We start from the raw sequence: 22,070 nt of genomic DNA, 5'->3' as shown, positions 1-22,070 counted from the left end.
AGACTCTATGGCAGATCACATAGGGTATGAATTGTGTGAATCATGACTACCCTTTTAGATAGCTTTTAATATGAAAGTTTGTCATAAGATTTTGTAGTCCTAATAGTTTATTAGAATCCCAATCTATATGTTTACCTATTCATCTGACTCCTACTTGTTTCTCAGATCTAACCTGAAATGTCATTTTGTGATAGAAGACTTTTCTGATTCAACTTAAATTATTCCATCCCCAAATCATTTGGAGTTATTCTGTCTTTCATAGACCTTGTTATTTTCCTTCATAATAATGGTCACACTTGATAATTATATTTGTGTGTATATTTGTTTTATATCTGTATCCTTCTACATCTATATCAATTCATCATGAGAACCGTGATCACCAAGTCTGTTTTGTTCACTGCCATATACTCAGTGCCTAGCACAGTGCCTGGCAATAAATAAATGTTGAATGAATGAATGAATGAATGTTTAAAGATGTTTTTCTTTTCTTCTTTGTATGAAGCTTTCTTATAAATAAATATGATTAAAGTTTGCCAATTTAATGGAAATGGAAGATGAACTCATTAGAATTCTGGCTCTCATGGAGCTTTCATTCTGGTCGTGGAGCCTCTCTGAGAATGTAACATCTAAGCTAACTTTTTAATTATTAGATAGAGGCCTGCCCTGAAAAGAGGATTAGGAGAAGGGAGCCTGTTATATACAAAGATGGGTGCAAATGCAGAGATTTCATGGTGGAATTAGGTGTGGCAAGTATGGTGAACAGAGAGGTGTCCAATGGGTCTATCAAGCATAGTGAAAAGATAATTATAGAAGATGAGGCTGAGGCGCACCTGGGTGGCTCAGCCGGTTAAGCATCTGCCTTCAGCTCAGGTTGTAATCCCAGGGTCCCAGGATTGAGCCCCGCATCAGGCTCCCTGCTTAGTGGAGAGCCTGCTTCTCCCTCTCCCTCCGCTCCTCCTCCTGCTCATGCTCTGTCTCTCTGTCTCTCTCTCTTTCTATCTCAAATAAATAAATAAAATCTTTTAAAAAGAGAAGATGAGGCTGGGAAGGTAGAAACAAAATCATATAGGACCTTGTGAGCTTTGGTAAGAATGTTTTACTTTATTGCAACTGAAGTGGAAGATCATTGGAAGTTTTAAGCAGAGCAACAATATCTAATTCACACCTTAAAAATGCCAGTCCTTGTGGAATACAGATTGGTGATGAAGGTGGATGTAAAGAGTGAAAACAAGGGTACCAGTTAGGAGACAATTGCTTATGTGTAGGAAAAATATGGTGGCTTGAACTAAAGTAATAGTTTGGAGGCAGAGAAACAAGAGAGGACTTAGTACATGTCTTCAATTCTAACATGAGTTGAGTTGGTTGTGAGACCCTGAGGAAAGGAAGGGAATCAAAGATTCCTACATTTTTGGTTCAAGACAGTGGGTGGAAGGTGGGTTTATTTATTTGCAGTAAGGGCAGTTTTGATTGGAGACAGAATCCGAAATCAAAAGTTCTCTTTGGGGCATGTTAATTTTGAAATGCTTACTAGAAATCTAGCTGGAAATGTCCAGTAGACAGCTGGGTAGCTAAGTTTAGAATACAGGGAAGAGAGCAGCACTGTGAGGATACATAAGAGAGCAATCAGTATTTATAATCAGTTGAGATCAAGGGGGTGTGAGAAGAGAAAAAAAGGAAAAAGCATTGGTTGCCAAGCCCACTAACATTTACAGATTAATTGGAAGAGGAGAAGCCAACAAAGGAGACTGAGAGAAAACACAATAATGTTTTATCATAGAAGCAAAGAAAATAATTTCAGGAAAGAAAGAGCAATCTAGTCTACCAAAAACTGTAAAACAGTAAAATAAGGACCACCAGATCTGGCAAGCTGGAGACCATTGGTGATCACGGCAAACATCGTTTTGGTGGAATAGAAAGAATGGAAGCTTAATGAGAGTAGGTTAATGAGAGAACACCTTAATGATATTGGCCATATCACTACTTCACAATCATACCTATTCATCAGATTAGATATGTAATCAATAAATTCCCAGTTTATTTATTCAGTCATTTAACAGTTCTGTCTAGCTAAAAGCTAAGATTTCAAAGTAATTAAAGGGGTGGTTTCTTTCCTTAAAGATACTATTTTTAGATATCTCAGAAACTCTCAGGAATATGTCATTCAGTTCTGGGAATTTTCCTAATGTAGTTGTTCAATTTTGTATCTGCCAAGATATGATTTAAAATTATACACCTCTCTGATGCTTTACTCAGTAAGGAAGGAAGCTAAGACTTGATTTAGTCATTCACCTTTTTAAATTCTTCACCCTGACAGAGTATTTTCATTCATTTTATAATGTCCTTTCCATGTTCAATATATTAAAAAATCTTTTTATGGGCTTAAATAAAGGAGAGGGTGACTATTCATACTCGTAACTTCTTTAACAAGTTACTTTATTTGGCCTATATTCTTGTCCTAAATGACTTGGCAGTTTGGGGTCAATAACAGACTATGAATAGATACTCTTATTACATTTCTAGTTCTTCAATAACAGCAGAGAATTCATTACAATGAATGAGTTTCTTAGTGCAATAATTAGAGAGTTTGATATTGATTTCCCATGCTATGACAATTGCTGGCATTTCTGTGACAAAAATAACCATTATATTTAGAAAATCCTTTACTAGATAGAAAAAGAAATTTGAAGCATAAACAAATCCATTATTATACCAGAAGTAGTTAAAAAAATTTTCCCTTTACTGTATCCAATGATATAGAACTGTTCTTTTACCTTGTTGACTGGAAGAACAGGTTAGAATGTATTTTCATGCTATTCTACTTTCAAAGTAGAAGGTATTTACTCTTATCACTGAGGTAGGGTTTGAGTTTTTAAAAAATGATCATACAGAAATTTTAAAAGTAAAAGAAATCCATGATCCCACTATCCAAAAATAACTATTGTTGATATTCTTATATATAACCCCTTACATACATTTTCTCTGCTTATATCTTTAAAGCTTTTTGTTGTTGTTGTTTGTTTTTAAGATTTTATTTATTTATTTGACAGAGAGAGACACAGCGAGAGAGGGAACACAAGCAGGGGGAGTGGGAGAGGGAGAAGCAGGCCTCCCGCTGAGCAGGGAGCCCGATGCGGGGCTCGATCCCAGGACCCTGGGATCATGACCCGAGCCGAAGGCAGACGCTTAATGACTGAGCCACCCAGGCGCCCCAGCTTATATCTTTAAAGTTAATGCCTAGCTGAGAGCAGATCTGGCTGGTATAGCAGCACCTCATGCTTTTCTATTTATCTGCCATCAGAGAAAAGAGTTTTTGTAGAAAATTGAAGTGCTACCGAGTAAAAAGAACCCCCTCATCATCACTACCACCAGTCTCATCACCCAAATATAAAAAGAGCCACTGTAAACATTTGGGTGGCTATCCTTCCAGAATGCATTCTGCATTTGTGGTTAGTTTATGTTAGTAGAGAGTTTGCCGTGGATAATTTTATGTAAATGCAATCACATCACCCATACTATTCTTCAGCTTGCTTTTTAAAAAAAATTTAAGTCATGATATCTTTGAATGGCAATGAATGCAGAATATGTGCTTACATGGTTTTAAGTTATTATTTAATCAACCACTTATTAATGAGCACCTAAGTTCTTCTCAATTATTTTTTTCTGTTTCAAGTTGCAGTGAACATTCCTGTACCTTCACATTTGCACTCTTGTCAGTTTATCTCCTTTTCTACCCTTAATCTCAAAGTAGTATTCTCTTAGAATATAATTCAGGTGTTTTGCAGTTTAAATGATGTGGCTGTAAATACATAATAAATAAATGTTCTGGGCCCCTACTTCTCCCCTTGGTTTTCTTTTATGGGAAGTCAGTGGGGTCAGATGGGCCCATAAAACATCATTTAACAAGTGAGAAGGAAACTAGGGGATTGCAGCCCTGTCCTGTGAGACTGGATACACACTGAGCAATTCCACTTATATAAAGTTCTAAAAAATGCAAACAGATATCTGAGACAGAAAGCCTGTCATCATTTGCTGGTGACGGTAATGGGGTGGGAGCTGTAGGGCAGAGAGATTATGAGGGCAATGAGGAAGCTGTTGGAGGTGACTGGATATGCTCATCATTTTGATGATAATGATGGTTTTGTAGGAGTATCCACAAGCCAAAGCTTAATAAATTGTACACATTAAACGTGCAGTTATTATGCAAAGATTATATTAACAAATTATTGGTAAATCTTTTAAAACAAGACAAGAAGAAGTATTAATAATGGACACTAAAGAGCTTTCGAAGACACATAGTTGCTGAACTATCACCTAATATTACATATTTACGTTTTTTCAATTTTTAAAGTATTTTAATTACATTTTCCCATTTGATTCTCATAACAGTTTTGTGGTACATTGGGTGGGCATTTTTATCCCATTTTACAGATGAGAAAACTAAGACTCAGTAAAGTTAACTTGCCCAAGATCAAAAAGCTACAAGGAGTTGAATCTAGACTTTCACCCATGCTATGCTGAATTTGTATTCTGTATACTTTTCTATGATATCACACTGTCTCTCTCCTTGGTTATACCTTAGATCCCTCATTTTCATGATCTCTAATTTGATACCATGCATTAGGCAGTACAAGAATTTGGAGCTCTAAGGAAAAATCAATATCAAAACCTATGTGGTTTTTACCCAAAAGAACTGAAAGCAGGAATTCAAAGAGATATTTTACACATATGTTCATAGCAGTATTATTCACAATAGCTAAAAGACACCTCCCATTATTCTCCCTTTTTCATCTTTATTGACTTCATGGCATTGAACACAATTTGTAATTATGTCATTTCATGGTTGATTCACTTTTTTTTTTCTGTTCCCCTCACTGGAATCTACATTCTTGAAGAGCTGGGACTGTATTTGATTTGTTCACTATTAGCTGAGCACCTAGCAGAAATATGGCACATAATAGGAAATCAATAGAAATTTATTGAATGGTTGAGTGAATAAAAACCAGGATTAAATATAACCTACATGTCCATCAATAGAAAAATTATTTTCTTATACTGGGTGATAGACACTGGGGAAGGATGTGCTCTGGTAAGCGCTGTGAATTGTGCAAGACTGTTGAATCTCAGATCTGTACCTCTGAAACAAATAATGCAATATATGTTAAGGAAAAAAAAAGAAGAAGAAGAAGGTAGCGGGAGGGGAAGAATGAAGCGGGGGAAATCGGAGGGGTGGACGAACCATGAGAGACGATGGACTCTGAAAAACAAACTGAGGGTTCTAGAGGGGAGGGGGTTGGGAGGATGGGTTAGCCTGGTGGTGGGTATTGAGGAGGGCACATTCTGCATGGAGCACTGGGTGTTATGCACAAACAATAAATCATGGAACACTTCATCTAAAACTAATGATGTAATGTATGGGGATTAACATAGGAATAAAAAATTAAAAAAAAATACCATTCAGTTGTTGAAAAGAATGACAGATTTCTATGTACTATTGTTAAATGAAAGAAGCAGGTTGCCAACAGTGCACTAATTACAGTAATATTTTTATAAAAAGTATACATTTATCTGTGAGTATAAATACACCTACAGGTATATGCATGGGTATCTATGTGTGCATGTGTGTAGTTCTGAGCCCTACAAGGAAGGAAATAATACTGTGAAAGTTGGGAATTGGGTGATGGGAGGCTTTAGTTTTTATTTTATTTACTTTTGTTAGAGATCGGATTTTTACTTCTGTGTGTATATTCAGGTAATTTAAAAATAACCATTTTGTTGTTTGCTGATGCCTTTCTTTGCTATGTTGCAAAATCATTGAGAAAATCGAATGATCTAATCAGTATGAAAGGTTACCAGAATCAATATATGGTGCAAATAGGAATGTTATATGTAGAGATTAAGTAATTTCCAGCCCTTAAGCTGAAATTGTTAGACAAGAATAAATTTTTGATGTCGGAAGCACTAGAGGGAAAACACACATTTTTGTTCTTTCAAGGAAATAAGTGTTTTGCTATTATTATGAGTTTTGAGGTCTGAAATATTGGGTTTTTTATCCCAATAAAGATATTTGAGTTTTATATTTTATTCAGCAGTGTTGTAATTGATAATGAACAGAGACAAGACATCAGAAGATTTTACAACCAAGCACAATTGTATGTATTACATTTATACATTTGACCTGCTCTGTCACATTATCTCAACGTCCAAAAAGCAAGCAAACAAAAAGTTTTATTTTTATAGGCTCTTGGATCAGTGGGGTAAGAAGGCATATGTCCTTTATGTAACTGCAAATTCAAACAGAAAAGATGATTGCAGAAATGCAATCCAAGGTTTCCTGAAAGAATTATCATAAAATATAGGTCAAAGGGGACCCCAAGAATTCCAACCTACTTATGGTATTTGACAGCGTGGGCTTTCTAACCTGGAGGAGGCACAGGGGAAAGACAGCTTCAGGTTCTCACCGATTAACATCAGACAGAAAGCCTTAAGGACTTTCTCAGTGTTGAGCTGAGGCCTCTTCTTCCAAATTCTGCCTTCATCTTTTGCCCCAGGTGTTAGAGTCCCTTCCTGTATTATTGTCATCTTGAACATTGTTGTCGTCAACATGTGTGCTTCTTTTCCCAGCCTTAGCTGCAAAGTAGAACACAGTCTCCCAAGAATCTACTCTCCTTGTTGTTCTGAAAAGAGTGTAGCCTTTGTGCCCTTGAGCATGAAGTAGCTCAGCAAAAATGCTTCAGAGGCAGAGCAGGCGTGGTTGGGGAGAACATCCTAATGGAGTGCTACATGAGGATTGCGGTATAAAACCATGGTATAAAATTTTAGGTCTCTGTTGGTGCCAAATGGAGAAATTCCAAGATGGTCTGGATGGCTGCCATCTCACTGGTATAGTTTCATGAACACAGATTTCAAAAAAGCATTTTCTCATTGAGAATACTAAAAGTATACTAAATATATATACTAAAAGTATTTTTTCTTACCATTCTTGATTGTAGGGTGGACAGTCTTCTCCCTCACCCTATGGTCCCTGCATCTGATGCTAAACTAGGAACTACTATCCTCTTGAAAGTATAAGCAGAAATTGTCTGTCTCCTCCTTGTCACTCATGCTCACCAGTGAAGGAAGGCCTTCACTGAATGGAAGGGATCACCAGGAGAAAGGCCACTGACTTCCTATTTCTCAGTTGTTTCAGAAGTAAAAGGGAGAAAGTTCTCATAGAAATGCTCACTGCCTTCTTGGTTTAAGTTTCTGAAAGATGGATTCTGTCTCAGATCCACAAGCCACTGAGTAATGTGGGTGTTTGAGAAAGAAGGAGGTAACATTTTATAAATTTAAGTAACATTTACTGAACTTAGCACAAGAAAGACACACATATCAAACAAGCCTGACAAAAGAATGAATGAAGACAAGAATGGCTAATATTTAATGAGTATAAACTACATGCCAGATGTACACTCAATTGGAAACAGGCTGCATCAGCCAAGGTCCTGCAAGAAACCAAATTCCACTCAGATAATTTCAACTCAAGGGCCTTTAAAGAAGGTACTCCTTACAGAGGACTGGGCAGAGAGAATGAACAAGAGATGCTGAAGGGCCCAGGAGCTACAAACAGGTGAAAGCCATTAATTATGGCTCTTAGACCCGAAGGACAAGAGGAAGAAGAGTGTTGCTATGTAAGAGCTGGTGCCATGGAAGAAGGGCCATGGGACAGGAGGAGGGTCGAATCTCTCGCCATAATGTGCCAGAACCAGGACACATAAGAAGTGAGAAAGCGAAAAAGAAAGACCAACTTCCTTCTTTTCTCCTGTCTCCTATCAGTGCCTTGCATTGGCCAGAAGCAACCAGAAACCAGCCAGCCCAGGGAGTCTGGGTGATGCAGTGTGTAGGAATCAGCCTTGGGGCACAGAAGAGGGTGGAGAAGGGCAGAAAGGATGGATGGAACAGGGAGGGAGACTGACACAAATGCAACTGACACAAATGCATTATAAGAATTATCTTTTACTTTTCAAAACTATCTTGTGAGATAGATGTAGTTGTTCTCATTTTAAAAAGTGAAAAATTGAGATTCAGGGGTGCCTGGGTGGCTCAGTCGGTTAGGTGTCTGCCTTCAGCTCAGGTCATGATCTCAGGGTTCTGGGATTGAGCCCGCATAGGGCTGTCTGCTCAGCAGGGAGTCTGCTTCTCCCTCTGTGCTCTCCCTCTCTCTCTCTCTCTCAAATAAATAAATCTTAAAAAAAAAAAAAGCGGGGCGCCTGGGTGGTTCAGTTGGTTAAGCAACTGCCCTTTGGCTCAGGTCATGATCCTGGAGTCCCAGGATCGAGTCCCACATCAGGCTCCCTGCTCAGCAGGGAGTCTGCTTCTCCCTCTGACCCTCCTCCCTCTCATGCTCTCTCTCTCTCTCTCTCTCAAATAAATAAATAAAATCTTTAAAAAAAAAAGGAAAAAGTGAGATTTAGAGATGGTAAAAATAAGTTCTTCAGTTCCTGAGTCAAAGAGCTGAATGATGGAACTATTCTAGATGCAGAGTATGTGCCCCAAAACGTTTGCTTCAATAATTAATTGGTTGAATGGGGGCTATATTTGATGTAATTAGGCATGCATTGTCTTTATAAATGTAAGCTAATTAACTACGGTAATTATTGGTCTGTAAAAAAGAGATGACTTTTCTCCCCCGTGTTACCAAATGCCACTTAATTAGGATTAGGAACGACTGAAGGAACATTCAGGATTAGAGTTGAAAGGGAGAGGGAGCAGAGATTCACTAGAAATGAAGACCTCTATGTGGCAGGTTTTCCTCAGGCAGCCAACAGAGCATAAACTAGCTGAGTTCCCCCGAAAACATCTCTCCCCAGGCTTCCCGCGAGGTTCAGGCAAACCGTATCAATCCAGCGTCTGTGCGCACAGTCCATGCTCTGACTCTGAGCTGTTCCCTGGGCCTGAAATACCTCTCCTCCCTTCTCCTGATCTAATTAGCCAACTTATCTTTCAGAGGCTTTTCCTCAGTGAAGTCCTCCTGAAGGCAGGGGAGGGGTCTTACACCTCCATGTATTCCTCATGCCTTACAAAGAGCCCGAAACATAAGGCACTCAGTGCACGTGTTTAAGTTAATCAAACTGAGGAGAAAATGGGTTCTGAAGACTGTAGGCTTTGGGGGAAGCAATGTAGAGGGACGTAGGCCTGAAACAGGATACATATTAGAGGTTGATCAAAGAGATATAAAGAGCCATCAATACAATTTAAGCACATCCAGAGCTAGACACTATTCCCCTGCAGTTGCCCGCACCGCCATGAGGACGTCTGCTCAGTCTCCCACCCAAAGCCTCCCTCTGTGTCTCCTCTTCCTCTTTGAAGAATTTGCACATGTATCTCATTATCTTTCTCACTTTGACATTTTATCCTTTCTTTTATGATATGCAGCTAAAATGGACTTGAATCATATTGCTCACAAATAAATGTATGTTATTCCTTCCCTAACAGAAGGACTACATTTTAATAGAATCTCTTCACATTAGTCATTATTCATCTCAAATTTGATTAGTCTTGAAACTCATTGTTAAAAGTTTCTCTTGCTCCCAATTCCGCCCTCCCCTCCCAGATTTATATGAGGTTGATTGCTGTGATATTAGTTAAGGCATCATACAAGACATGGAGAGGCTATGAAAACGAGTAAGATTATGGTTTCTGATGCTAGGAAGTTTAAGCTGCAGTAGAAAGAGTAAGAAAAATGCACAGTAATCTCAAGAGTAGAAGTTTTGAGGTGCAAAAATAATTGCTAGGGGATAAAGAGATGAGAGAACTCATTTCTAATAAGCAGAATAGGAAGGGCTTCGTGAAGAATATAACGTATTTTTATCTTTATCCAGTTTTCAAAGTGCCATAGACCTTATGTTCGTGAACCAAGGAGCGGATAGGAGAATGATGAAGGTTTTATCCTATCTCTTTTAAAGAGATAAGAAAAGAAATGGCATTCCATAGTGAGAGTGACACTAGAAGAAAGAGGGGCAGCATGCATGCCATGGAGGAATGATCTAGAAAATTATCCAATTCAAGGGAAGCAGAAGCTCAGAAACCTACATGACTCAGGAAAGTCATAAATTCCTTCCCTTCCCACCCAGGACCACCACACTGTACAACATGGGATGCCATGCACATCGTAGCCTAGGTAAATGTGACACAGTAGGGAGTCTTAAGGAGTCTTTTTAGATCTTTTTTTCCCTTATTGCTTTCTCATGAAACTTTAATACCACGGATATACTGTATGTCTGTTTGTGTACTGTGTATATATCTGTGCTTCATTCATAAAAGAATAAGAGTTTCTGTTCTTTCCCTTACTCACCCCCACCGATAAGAACAAAAGTCCACCCTCTTGGAAGTGAAATCGTCTATGTTGAGAACGTATGATGGAGAAGAGGTACCCATTTGGGTTACAATGGCCATCTTTACTACCGACCATCATGTGAATAGGTCTCCAGCTCCCCCATGGCACTTGGAATCTCACGGGAAAGGAGACAATCATTTAGCAGCCCTGTGGCAGGCATATTTCACTTTGAGTCATTTTCATTTCAATCTCAAATATTAGGGTATCCCAGTTGACATCTAAGTCACGTCATGAATAACAACAAAAGCCATTGCCAGATACAGAGGAGAATTCCCACATTTTTACAAAGCTAATGGAACTTTTCTGAAAAGCTCTAAATCATCAGTCACACAGGCATTTGAGTGGGTAGCAGCCTTTAGTGAAAGATTAGGGCTGCTCGTGCTCAGACTTTCCCACTCAACACAACCCCCCACCTTATTACGTGGGCCGATTGACCCTTCCTGATTCTGCATCTCTAACACCATCATATCATTATTGGCCTTACCTTCATCAGGGCTGCTATTCTGAACTGGCAAAGACTTTGAAATATCATTTGTTCATTCTCACTCCTCCTATTAAACTTTTCCATAGACGAGGACAGTGTAAGAAACTTGTCTTCATTCTGATAATAACTGTCTCCCCAATACACAAAGATATTAAAAGGTTGAAGTGGTTATTGTTCATTATAGTTTTAAGTGATTTTTTTTTTCCCATTAAGGTGAGTCATGTATCATTATAGAGCTAATGTTGCTATCTCTATTTTAAAGTTGAAAGACTCTATTTGGGGCTGCTAGCCAGACTTGCTTTTCTTCCCATTTTTCAAGTATCGTTCTTTGTAATGGCAAACAACAGCAAAACACTTTCACTGTTCTTTAATGGAGTGATCTGTCTTGAGAACAAATTAGATTCTCAAGGGCCTATTCAAGCATAAGACTCAGTGACCACTTTCAAGTTTATTAAATATAAGGAAAATTCTCCCATAGAAAACAAGTGTAGACCTTGAAACCCCTAAGGTCTCGTCTAACTCCTAAGATTCCAAAAACAGTATTTTTTTTAATACTGCAGGAAACTTAGAGATTGCCAGTGTACCAGGTTCAGGTGATAAGCTAGAACTACAATAAATATTTCACCAGCCACTCTCCTCCCCAATATTAGCCAGAGACTGGTCTATACCATGCCCATCCATCTCCTTTCTTGCCTAAATTTTTGTGATATTTGATCACTAAAAATTTGGGAAATTTTACTGCACAGTTTAAAGAATGTGTCCACATAGAAAAGAAACACAAAAGTACCTTAGAATCTCTCTTCTTTAAAACATCCAGTACTGGGGCGCCTGGGTGGCTCTGTTAAGCATCTGCCTTCAGCTCAGGTCATAATCCCAGGGTCCTGGGATCGAGCCCCGCATTGGGCTCCCTGCTCAGCGGGGAGTCTGCTTCTCCCTCTCCCACTCCCCCTGCTTGTGTTCCCTCTCTCGCTGTGTCTCTCTCTGTCAAATAAATAAATAAAATCTTTGAAAATAAATACATAAAATACCCCGTATTTCCTACAGCGTAATTCCTTCCTCATCCCCTGCAGAGGGATCTGATCCCATCCCCCCAGGCCTTCAGTAGCTTCAAATTGCCATCAGCAAAAAAGTGACAGTTGCTTAGCATGACATACAAAGTCATCTACAGCCCGATCCCATCCGTATTTATGACCTCATTTCAAGCTAGCCTTTGTCTTACTTTTTCTGTTACTAGGCTTTTCTAAACAAGGCTCCCTTCCTCATGTTTATGCTTCTTTGCATGTCATTCCTTCTGTCTAGAAGTTAGGTACTTTCTCCTTGGGATGACCATTAACAATTAACCACTGACACCTCCCTTAACAAGCTCTTATAGAACTAGTCGTGCTTTCTTCTCTATTGCCAGGATGCTTTGCACACATCTCTGTCACAGTTCTTCTCTGAATGAATTGCAGTTATTTGTATGCAGACTTGCTCCTGCTGATAGGCAGTCTCTCTTTTGAGGGCAAGGACTGTGTTAACTCAGTAAAATGCTTATGACATTATGCATTTATTTACTAGGCTGAACTACATAAAACTGCTGATATTTAACCATTTTTGACCTACAAAAATGACAATAGTTATATTATTTATAATCTACTTCATTCCAAAACCACTTCTCAAAATCCTGTCAAAAATACACTGAGACAGAGGCAGTCTGCTCACCAAGTATTGCAGCCAAACCCTTACTTTTCCTGACGCCTCTACCATTGGGTTGGGCCGTGGAGCCAGGTATGGTCAATAAAGCAACAAAAAGGTGAACAGAAGTATGTTACTTGCTGGCTGAAACAGTGAAAATAGCATGTGCATCTTTCCAGACTCTTCTCTTGCTACAATGACCAGCCTGCATGTTCCAGGTGGTGCAGCTACAGATGGTAAAACTTTAGCTGAGTTGCTGAGTGACATGTCTATGGAGCAGACACCCCAACACCAACCAATAACGTGCATAAACAAGAAATAAACCATTGTTGTGGTGAGCCACTGGGATTTCAGCTTTAAATCTGGCTGATCTTATACATAACCAAGTTAAATAACACAGACAAGGAAATGAGGGAAAGGGACATAAAGATAGAGAAGTAAGACAGGATAAGATTAAACGCAAAGTGCAAGCCATTAATTATGTCTTCTGTGTACTAAAGGTATGATACAAATTTGATTTGAGCTTCCCTGTGATCAAGAAAAAGAGGAGAAACCATCTCTTGCAGAGTTTGACATCTCCAAAAAATAAAAACTAACTTACAACAATGCTTTAAATTTTTACATATACTGAAGGAATAAACGTATCATTTTTTATGTGTAGGCTGTATATCAGGAAAATAGAGATAGCAACGTTAGCTCTAGAAAGATTAAAGATTCTTTCTGAAAATGGGTCAGAGAAACCTCTTAACTATGTTGAACCTAGTCTAACATTAGATCAATTACCTTTCTATCTCCAGAGGTATTAACTTCAAATTTCCAATTAGCAAATGATTCTAAACAAAAGAAGGCTGATAATGAGGTAAACCACTCAATTTATACATGCATCTTTAATAAGCTCTTTTTAAAAATATTATTTTAGATAATGCTCAAGTGCATATTAACAAATCCACAACAAAGGATTTTATATTAATAAATTCTTAGCTCAGAGGTGAGAATAACACCTCCAAGAATTTTGTGGGAATCACAGGGCATAGAGACTGATAATAAGATATGAATAACTTTATCCCCCAAACTTCTGGTGAAACTAAGACAGTAATTATTTGAGTTGTTATCTCTCCTGTACATATTTCCAAATTAAGATATAAAGATAAAATTTATATGCATATACAATATATGCATGTATAAGCATTTGAGTCAAAAGGCTTATGAGATTATGGATGACTTGTATTATCTTCTTTATACTTTGCTTTTTTTTCAAAGTATTTAATAACAAACTGCATTATTTTTACAATCAGAGAAATGCATTTTTCAAAATATATAAATTCAAACACTTTGGCATTTTGAGCCAGCCTCTCCTCAATACTATCCATCCACCCACACTTCTCATTCACAGCCTTGAACTGGAGTTTCTTTAAAGACAGAGATCATATTGGGGCACCTATGTGGCTCAGTCATTAAGCGTGGGCCTTAGGCTCAGGTCATGATCCCAGGGTCCTGGGATGGAGCCCTGCATTGGGCTCCCTGCTCAGCGGGAAGACTACTTCTCCCTCTCCCACTCCCCCTGCTTGTGTTCCCTCTCTCCCTGTCTCTCTCTGTCAAATAAATAAATAAAATCTTGGGGCGCCTGGGTGGCTCAGTCGTTAAGCGTCTGCCTTCGGCTCAGGTCATGATCCCAGGGTCCTGGGATCGAGCCCCACATCGGGCTCCCTGCTCTGCGGGAAGCCTGCTTCTCCCTCTCCCACTCCCCCTGCTTGTGTTCCCTCTCTCACTGTCTCTCTCTGTCAAATAAATAAATAAAATCTTAAAAAAAAAAAACAAAACAGGGATCATATCATACTTACCATTTATTACCCCTTTACTGCCTCTATCATTGAAAGCTTCTCTGACGACAGAAATTCTTATTATAAACAAGCCTGATAGGTCTATGAAATACCAAAGCCTCTGCATTTGCACTGGCAAAATTCATAGAGAAGCCCACTCCTAGTTCACTTTAGAAACTCCTGCTTCAGCTCATGTGTGCCAGCAACTCATCCTGAATAATGCGATGTTCTTGTTTATTTAATATGATCTTGGGTCTGTTCTGTTGTCTCTTTTCTCAAAGCCAAAATTATTCAAACATTTTATTTTTATGCCCTTTTTATCCACTATTAAAGCCACATGACTCATTTCCAGAAATGCACATCCAGTTTTATTATTCTAGTCAAAGCACATGGCATCTCTGCACAGCAGTTAACTTCTCATATAATGCTTTAATAAGTTGGAAAGAAAGAAAAATATGAGTGCTTTCTTCATGTTAATTGATTTAAAATCTTGAACACTGATCTTTTCACTTGGTGTTCAATAAACAATTATAAAATCAATCTGTCAGTAAATTATGACATATTGCAATAATATCTTCCTTTACCTAAAATTTAGGAAAGGAAACTTAGAAAAATAAAAGCAATACTTCCCTGTTCAAACCATCAGACCCTCCATGTTTTGAGTAAACATTTTGCACTCACACACACACAAACACACACATGCACACATAACCCTCCAGGTAGGGCTGAGCAGCTCACCAAAAGTCCTCATTTTGTCCTCCCAAATCTTTAGATTCAGGTTCTTCTTAAGCACAGTTCTCACAAATAATCCAAAATAATGTCTTTAAATTCCAAAGGTCAGGCCCTTTTGTTTCCATTATTCCTAGGACCCAATTTATCTCCACCACAAAGGAGCTAACTGATGTTTTCCTGAAGAAATACAAAAGACTGCATCATTAATACTTTGATAGAGCCAGTAGTAAACTTAGTTCACGAAGTCTTTGGGAGGGCAGTCTTGCAACATATCTTTAAAGTGTTAAATTCCTGCATAAACTCTGACTCCAAATGTTTACTTCTAATAATTTATCCTAAGGAAATAATAATGGATATGTGCAAAGTTTACTTAAAAGAATGCTTATTATAAAATTATGTTGTTCCTGGAAAAAAGATCAACAGCTTTTATTTCAAGGTAATGTGATTATGTCTTTTATTATCTTCTTGATAGTTTTTTTATTTATTTAAATTTTCCTATCATAGAAATTTAATCAGACATAAGAATTCCAGTTTCTGATCTGAGGATAGGCCTTGCTTACAAGCAATTGGCAGACAGAGATGACTGACATTAATAATTTCACCTTTCATGTAAGACTTTTTCCTCCAGAATCAGAGGGAGGGCGTGGTCAAAGCCAACATTCAGGAAGTAAAAGGAAGGCCATTTACCCACATTGCCATAATAAGCAGGTTTTTTAAAAAATCACTTCTCGGGCGCCTGGGTGGCTCAGTTGGTTAAGCGACTGCCTTCGGCTCAGGTCATGATCCTGGAGTCCCGGGATCGAGTCCTGCATCGGGCTCCCTGCTCGGCAGGGAGCCTGCTTCTCCCTCTGACCCTCCTCCCTCTTATGCTCTCTGTCTCTCATTCTCTCTGTCTCAAATAAATAAATAAAATCTTAAAAAAAATAAAATAAAATAAAATAAAATAAAAAATAAAAAATCACTTCTCATTTGAACTGTCTGAAGCAATTTCTGCCAAAATCCTTCTTTAGCTGTTCAGTTTAATAGTCTGTATTTGTTTTCTTCTACAGTTATAAGTCATCAGCCCCCTGGTTTAGTTTGAATTATTGAAAATGCCTCAATAGCAGTGCAAATACAGAAATAGTGCTTCCATGTATTAATGTTCCAGGGAATAATCCTGGCCAAAGGCCATAGCTGACACCCAATAGCTGGTTGATGCCAGACATTTGCTGACAAATGTCTGAAACACTTGTCTCAATTTATAAAAATCTCCAAGTTGCTATTTAAACTCTAGAGTTCCCTATGAAAATGACCGGGACAGCAGTGTGCTGGAGCCAGGTCATACCTCCTCACAAACCCCATTTTTAAATATTCAGGGAAAGTGGCTGGGTCATTACCTTCTCCTCTTGAGCAAAGTTGTTTAACCTCTTGGAGCCGTAGTGTCATTATTCAAAAATTCAATAATTCCTACCTCACAAGAATATTGTGAGGATTAAATAAGAAAGTGCCTGGCTCATAGTAAATATTTGCTAAAACAAGAATATGCTAGCAAAAATTGTACCTGACCACGAGAAAATTCTCCAGCATGACCAGGGAGCTCCTGGCCATTTTCCTTTATAATGCCCCCCACCCCCCCCGCCCTTTTTAAAAATTTTCTCTAGCATTTCCTCGACTGGAAAAAAAAATGTTGCAGTAGGAATAAAAAAGATGGGTTTCAGTCCAACCTCTGAACCTGTGATCTGGAGTAACACTCTCTGAGTTACAATGACTATAACAAATACAAGGCAGGATGGCTATTTAAGGTCCCTGCAAGTTACAAAATTATATGTTCTTATTTTTTTCAACTTTTCCATGCAAACTTTCCTTTGTTTAAACCCTTCTGGTTCTCCCATTTCCCACAAAACAGCATCCCTTTCCAAGTAGCTTTAAATATTGTAGTCCCAGCTCAGCCGTGAGAATGTAATAAAGGTTCGAAGAGAGACCGGGAATATTGTGATACAAACTTAGCTTAAATTACTAATGAAGGAAGCCATTGCCAAACGAACTTGCTCTCCTTAGTATTGCAGTCGTGCATCGGGAACTAACTGCATTTGATTTACTACATGTCTTCACTGACCTTCCAGCCCATTGGCTAAGCTGTTAGGTTTGCCTTGAAGTCCGTAAACCTTGGGTCCCTCTTGTTCTCAGTCTGGACCTTGGGCATCACGCAGGCATCATTCACCTTGATTGCCTTAGTGACCTTTCCCTTTCACTCACTGGAGCTTCTGGAATGTTTTCTTTTTATCCTCCATGGTAAAATATCTTTCACAATTGAGATCTCAGAGCCTCGGATAAGAAACCAGTTAAGGTATCTTGGATCATTTTTCTGTACCTTGGAAAGATATTATTGCCATAATATATTGTTTGTTAGTTTTTTTCAACCAATTTCCCTTCTGAGATCCCTGTGTGTCTCTTGGTGCCTCTAATTATTCCTGAATTTGAGTAGCAGCATTATAGATTTAATGCAACAGATGATACTGATAGTCCGTGCCAAAAGTCCAAATTGCTTTAAAGACCATGTATGTAAATTTAACTGGTACCTAAAATGTATAAAATGTTACCTTTTCATTATGAGGCCAATATTTTCTTTTCAATATTTATTTCACAACCAAATTTCTATAATTCACTTATGAGGCAACTTGGTGAAGAGGAAATAATCTATTAGGCTTTTGAGCTATAGGTTGGATCCAGTATCTATGGGTTCTAGAGAGTCTCCATCAGAGAAACCCCTATGTAAACCATGGAACAGCTTGAACCCTCTCATTTCTGGGGAAGCTTGCATGGTACATATTTTAAGAGAAAAAATCCAAGACAGCTGAACTACCACTTGAGGGACAGGCACCTGAATAAATCATAAGGTATAGCTTCTGCTACATATATATAAGTGCTCTCCAGCCATTCTTTGGGGGCAGAGCTCTTGCTGGCCAAGGAAGATTTTTATGAATACCAGAGTGCTCAGCGAGACTGGGGGCTCCCTGGAAGCGGCTGAGGTTACAGCAGTGATTGGGACAACCTTGGTGCCTTGGTCTATAGCAACAGAGGTACGAAGTGCAGGCCTAAGTAGAACACATTCCTATGTGGTTGGTGAGTGATGTCCAACAGACGCTGAACAAAATTCAAGGGGATTGTAAAATCATGGAGGTGGTCCTGACAACTGTTGGCATTTAGCCTGGAGCTCACCCAGTCCCTCTCTGCTCCCTGCAGTGATATCCAAAGGTCATACCTTTAAGAGATAATACAAAATGTATGAGAGAATCTTGTATTGATGCAACCCAAAGTAAAGCAAACTGAAACAGAATAGTCGTGGCTTCTTTTTGGTCCTTGTTGGATAGAAGTAGGTGCCAATTCTAGTGCCAGCATTCACCAGCAATATGACTGGGGGCAAGTTCCTTCAACTTTCTAAGCCTGGCCTTCCTCATCAATAAATTAGACAAAATAATGTATACCTTATAAGGTCATTGTAGGGATTGAACTTAATAGCCTATGTAAAGTCCTTGCTGTGTAATAGGTCCTTAGTCAATGGCATCTGTCTTTACTGTTAGGCTGATGATGAGATGATGATGGTGGTACTGATTTTTAAACAAATACTTATTACAGAGTTTGGCACACAGTAAAAAATTAATATTCATTTTCCTTCCTTCTTGAGATTTCTTTATGTCAAATATTTATAATGTGATCTACCCGTAGCTTTTTTCCCTGGTGCCCTAAAGAAAAATGTACTGTCTTTAAAAAAAAAAGTTACCACTGATCTTCTCTCCATAAGACACTCTTGTGTTTTGTGCTAAGATGTGGGGAACAATGGCCTTTGGAGTCAGAATACCTGAGTTTTTCCTCTTTAACCATTCTCTAAGTATTAATGAACATTCGTGTTAGAGTCATTTTTCTCTTATTAATATAGAAAACAATTAACTTAAAAAATAGAAAGCATTAATTGTACCAAAGCTCCTGAATCTTACTCCATCCACAATATAATGACTATTTGAGAACACGTACAGTGTACAGGTGTACTATCTCATTTAATGCTTACAATTTTATTAAGTAATTGTTACTGCCATTCTGATTTTACGGATGAGAAAAATTTGGCTGATAAAGGTAAAAAAAACCTGGACCAAGGTCACATAGCTAATAGGCAGTTGGGAATTAAACTTCTGCCCAATTCTAAAGCTTGTGCTCATATCTGTTATGCTAAATATCTAAGACAGAAACTCTTAGAAAGCTTATTCTCTTAGTGAACTATGAAATAATAAAAATCGTGTGAACAAAATGTCAACTTGTTCATTAGGATAGGAAGTACACACAATATAAAAATGATAAATCAGTAGACTTTTTTTTATAACCTCAGTGTTCCGTGAGAAAACTAAACTCATCAATCTTCTTCCCAACTAATCTTTTCGACATTAATAATTTCCTAAAGTAAATTAGGAACTGGGAATTAATTTAATGAGTTTTTCTTCCTAATGACATAAGCCTCATATCATTGTAGTTTCCAAAGCAAATTGCCATTTAAGTTATCAAAAGCTGTGGATTTCAGCCCTCTATGGAACTCAGAGTTAAAAACAGAATTTAATAATTAGAATTTATCATTGAAGTGGACACTTCCCATTCTCAAAAAAAAAAAATGTGTTAACATAGATAGCAGCCTGATTTCCTTAACAACTTAAGGATGTTTGTTTCTTCTCATGTGTTACCTGCTCCACAAAACACATGCTGCCAGTATAAAATATGGCTTGTATACATTTTTAAATACACAATTATAATTTTCAATGAGCCATGTACTAGAGATATATTGGTTCATGTCACTTGTATAAAATGTCAGTCAAGTTGGCAGCTAGTTCACCCTTTTGATGTCCTTGAAGCAGAGCACAGAATGCTGAATCTCACGCTATCATTAGTGATGCCAATCAGAATAAGAATCAGTCACTCACTTTTGGAGCGCCTGGGTGGCTCAGTCGTAAGCGTTTGCCTTCGGCTCAGGTCATGATCCCAGGGTCCTGGGATCGAGCCCTGTATCGGGATCCCTGCTCTCTGGGGAGCCTGCTTCTCCCTCTCCCACACCCCCCTGCTTGTGTTCCCTCTCTTGCTGTGTCTCTCTCTGTCAAATAAATAAATAAAATCTTAAAAAAAAAATCAGTCACTTACTTTTAACCAAAAGAATGAAAAATTGATTTACCTCTGATTTGTCAAATCATTCCATGGAGTAAGGATACTATTAATAAATCATACTAGTCCTACAAAGGGACCAGAATTCCCACTGTAACATTTATGAGCGAGTCATTATATTTATGGATTAGGAGGATTCAATCAAAAGGTTTGGATATTTCTTTAAGTATATTAGTACTTGAAAAGATTAAATAAGTTGAAGTATTATCTGTCCAGTCAATCTACATTTGTTTGTTTGCTTGTTTGTATGAATACCCATCCTGGACAAGATTCTTCTGATAAGGGGATGACAGAACAGTACAAAAAGTTGAGTTGTCTCTATGCAAAAGAATGAGTAGTTTACAAAGTTTGTAGGAGAGGTGGAACTATGATAAGAACATATGAGGAGTGGCTGAGGAAACTGGATTTATTTAGCCTCAAGAAGATTCAGCAGAGAACATGCTATTTATTTGAAACTGTCATATGGAGGTTGATTAATAAACAAAACAAAGGCAAATGAGTAGCAGACACAAGAAGGCAGATTTCTACTCATCATAGGAGAAGACTTTTAAACATTACAGCTGTGCATTGCTGTTTAATCTGGAAACCATTGAAAATATTCAACAGATTGAGGTTGAGAACATCATATGGGGAAAATGTATTCTACACAAGAAGAAAACTAGGTAGATGGCCAGTACTGTTTCTTTCAGTCCTAAATTTCTCCAGTCTAGAGAATAAGACACAGAGAAATTACTCAAGAATAATTTTAAAAGAAAATGACAGAAATTAACAAATACAAAAAAGAGAAATTCAAACTGAGGGTGAAGTATTGTCACAGCTGACTCTAAGACTGAGTTAGTTTGCTGAATGCTTATTAAGGAGCTCCCTTAGAGACATCCCTGTGGAAGAGAGGAGAAGGAAGTAGGACTGAGCAGAGAGAGAAGTCAAACTATGAGGCACCCAGGACCAATGGTAGCCTCAGCCTGCTCCCGGAGTTGCTCTGAAGCTGGAAAACCCCTTAACAGTTGTCCTGAGTTGGTTCAAAATGGCCAGGCCTTTATTTACTTGTAGCAATCATTCACTAGACATAGACTCCCCCAGGAAGGGATGCAACCTTGGGCAAGGTGACTCCCTGCAGCTGAGCCAGACCCTGAGATAGCCTTCAGCTGTCAATCAGCAACAATTGGGGTAATAAGTCCTTCACTGAAGGGGCGTCTGGGTGATATATCATAGTGTCTACAAATCACCCCTTGTGCAAGTTGAATCTGGTTCTTCATATACAATTTAGGAGCAACTTTTATAGGATTCTAGTAGACCTCTCTTGAATGAACTTCAGTGGGGAGGAAAGTTGGTGGGACAAACTACAACCCCTTCAGCTGGTCTCAGAGCCACAGGTGTTACTCATTGTCTCTCTCCACCAGTGGACCAGCGCTCTCCATTCTAGATGCCCCTTCATGGCAATATTAGCTCAATCAGCAATGGTAATGAAAATCCATACTACTGGGCATAAGTCCTATTGTGTCAGGTGGGAAGAACCCGACTTAAAGGAGGAGTCTGGGACAAGGGATTTCTGGCACCTGGGGCACCCAGGTGTTTCACATCCTAGGACTCCCTTGCCACCCTTTCCTAATTCCCTTATATTTCCCAAGATTCCACAAGATTAGGCTTCCTCTGTGAAGAATGGTCACGGCAGCAGCACCTCGTATCTGATTCAACCGTTCTCTGAGCTGATGCTCAGCACATCCCAGCCCATTCTCTCCCTGTGCTTCCATTGGACCCACACTTACTCCCCCACATACCCTAAACCACATAGTCCACCCTTCGAGCTCCC

This window comes from Neomonachus schauinslandi, chromosome 13, assembly GCF_002201575.2.
Source record: "Neomonachus schauinslandi chromosome 13, ASM220157v2, whole genome shotgun sequence".
NCBI lineage: Eukaryota > Metazoa > Chordata > Mammalia > Carnivora > Phocidae > Neomonachus > Neomonachus schauinslandi.
The sequence above is the reverse complement of the archived record's forward strand: the minus strand, read 5'-3'. Positions refer to the sequence as shown.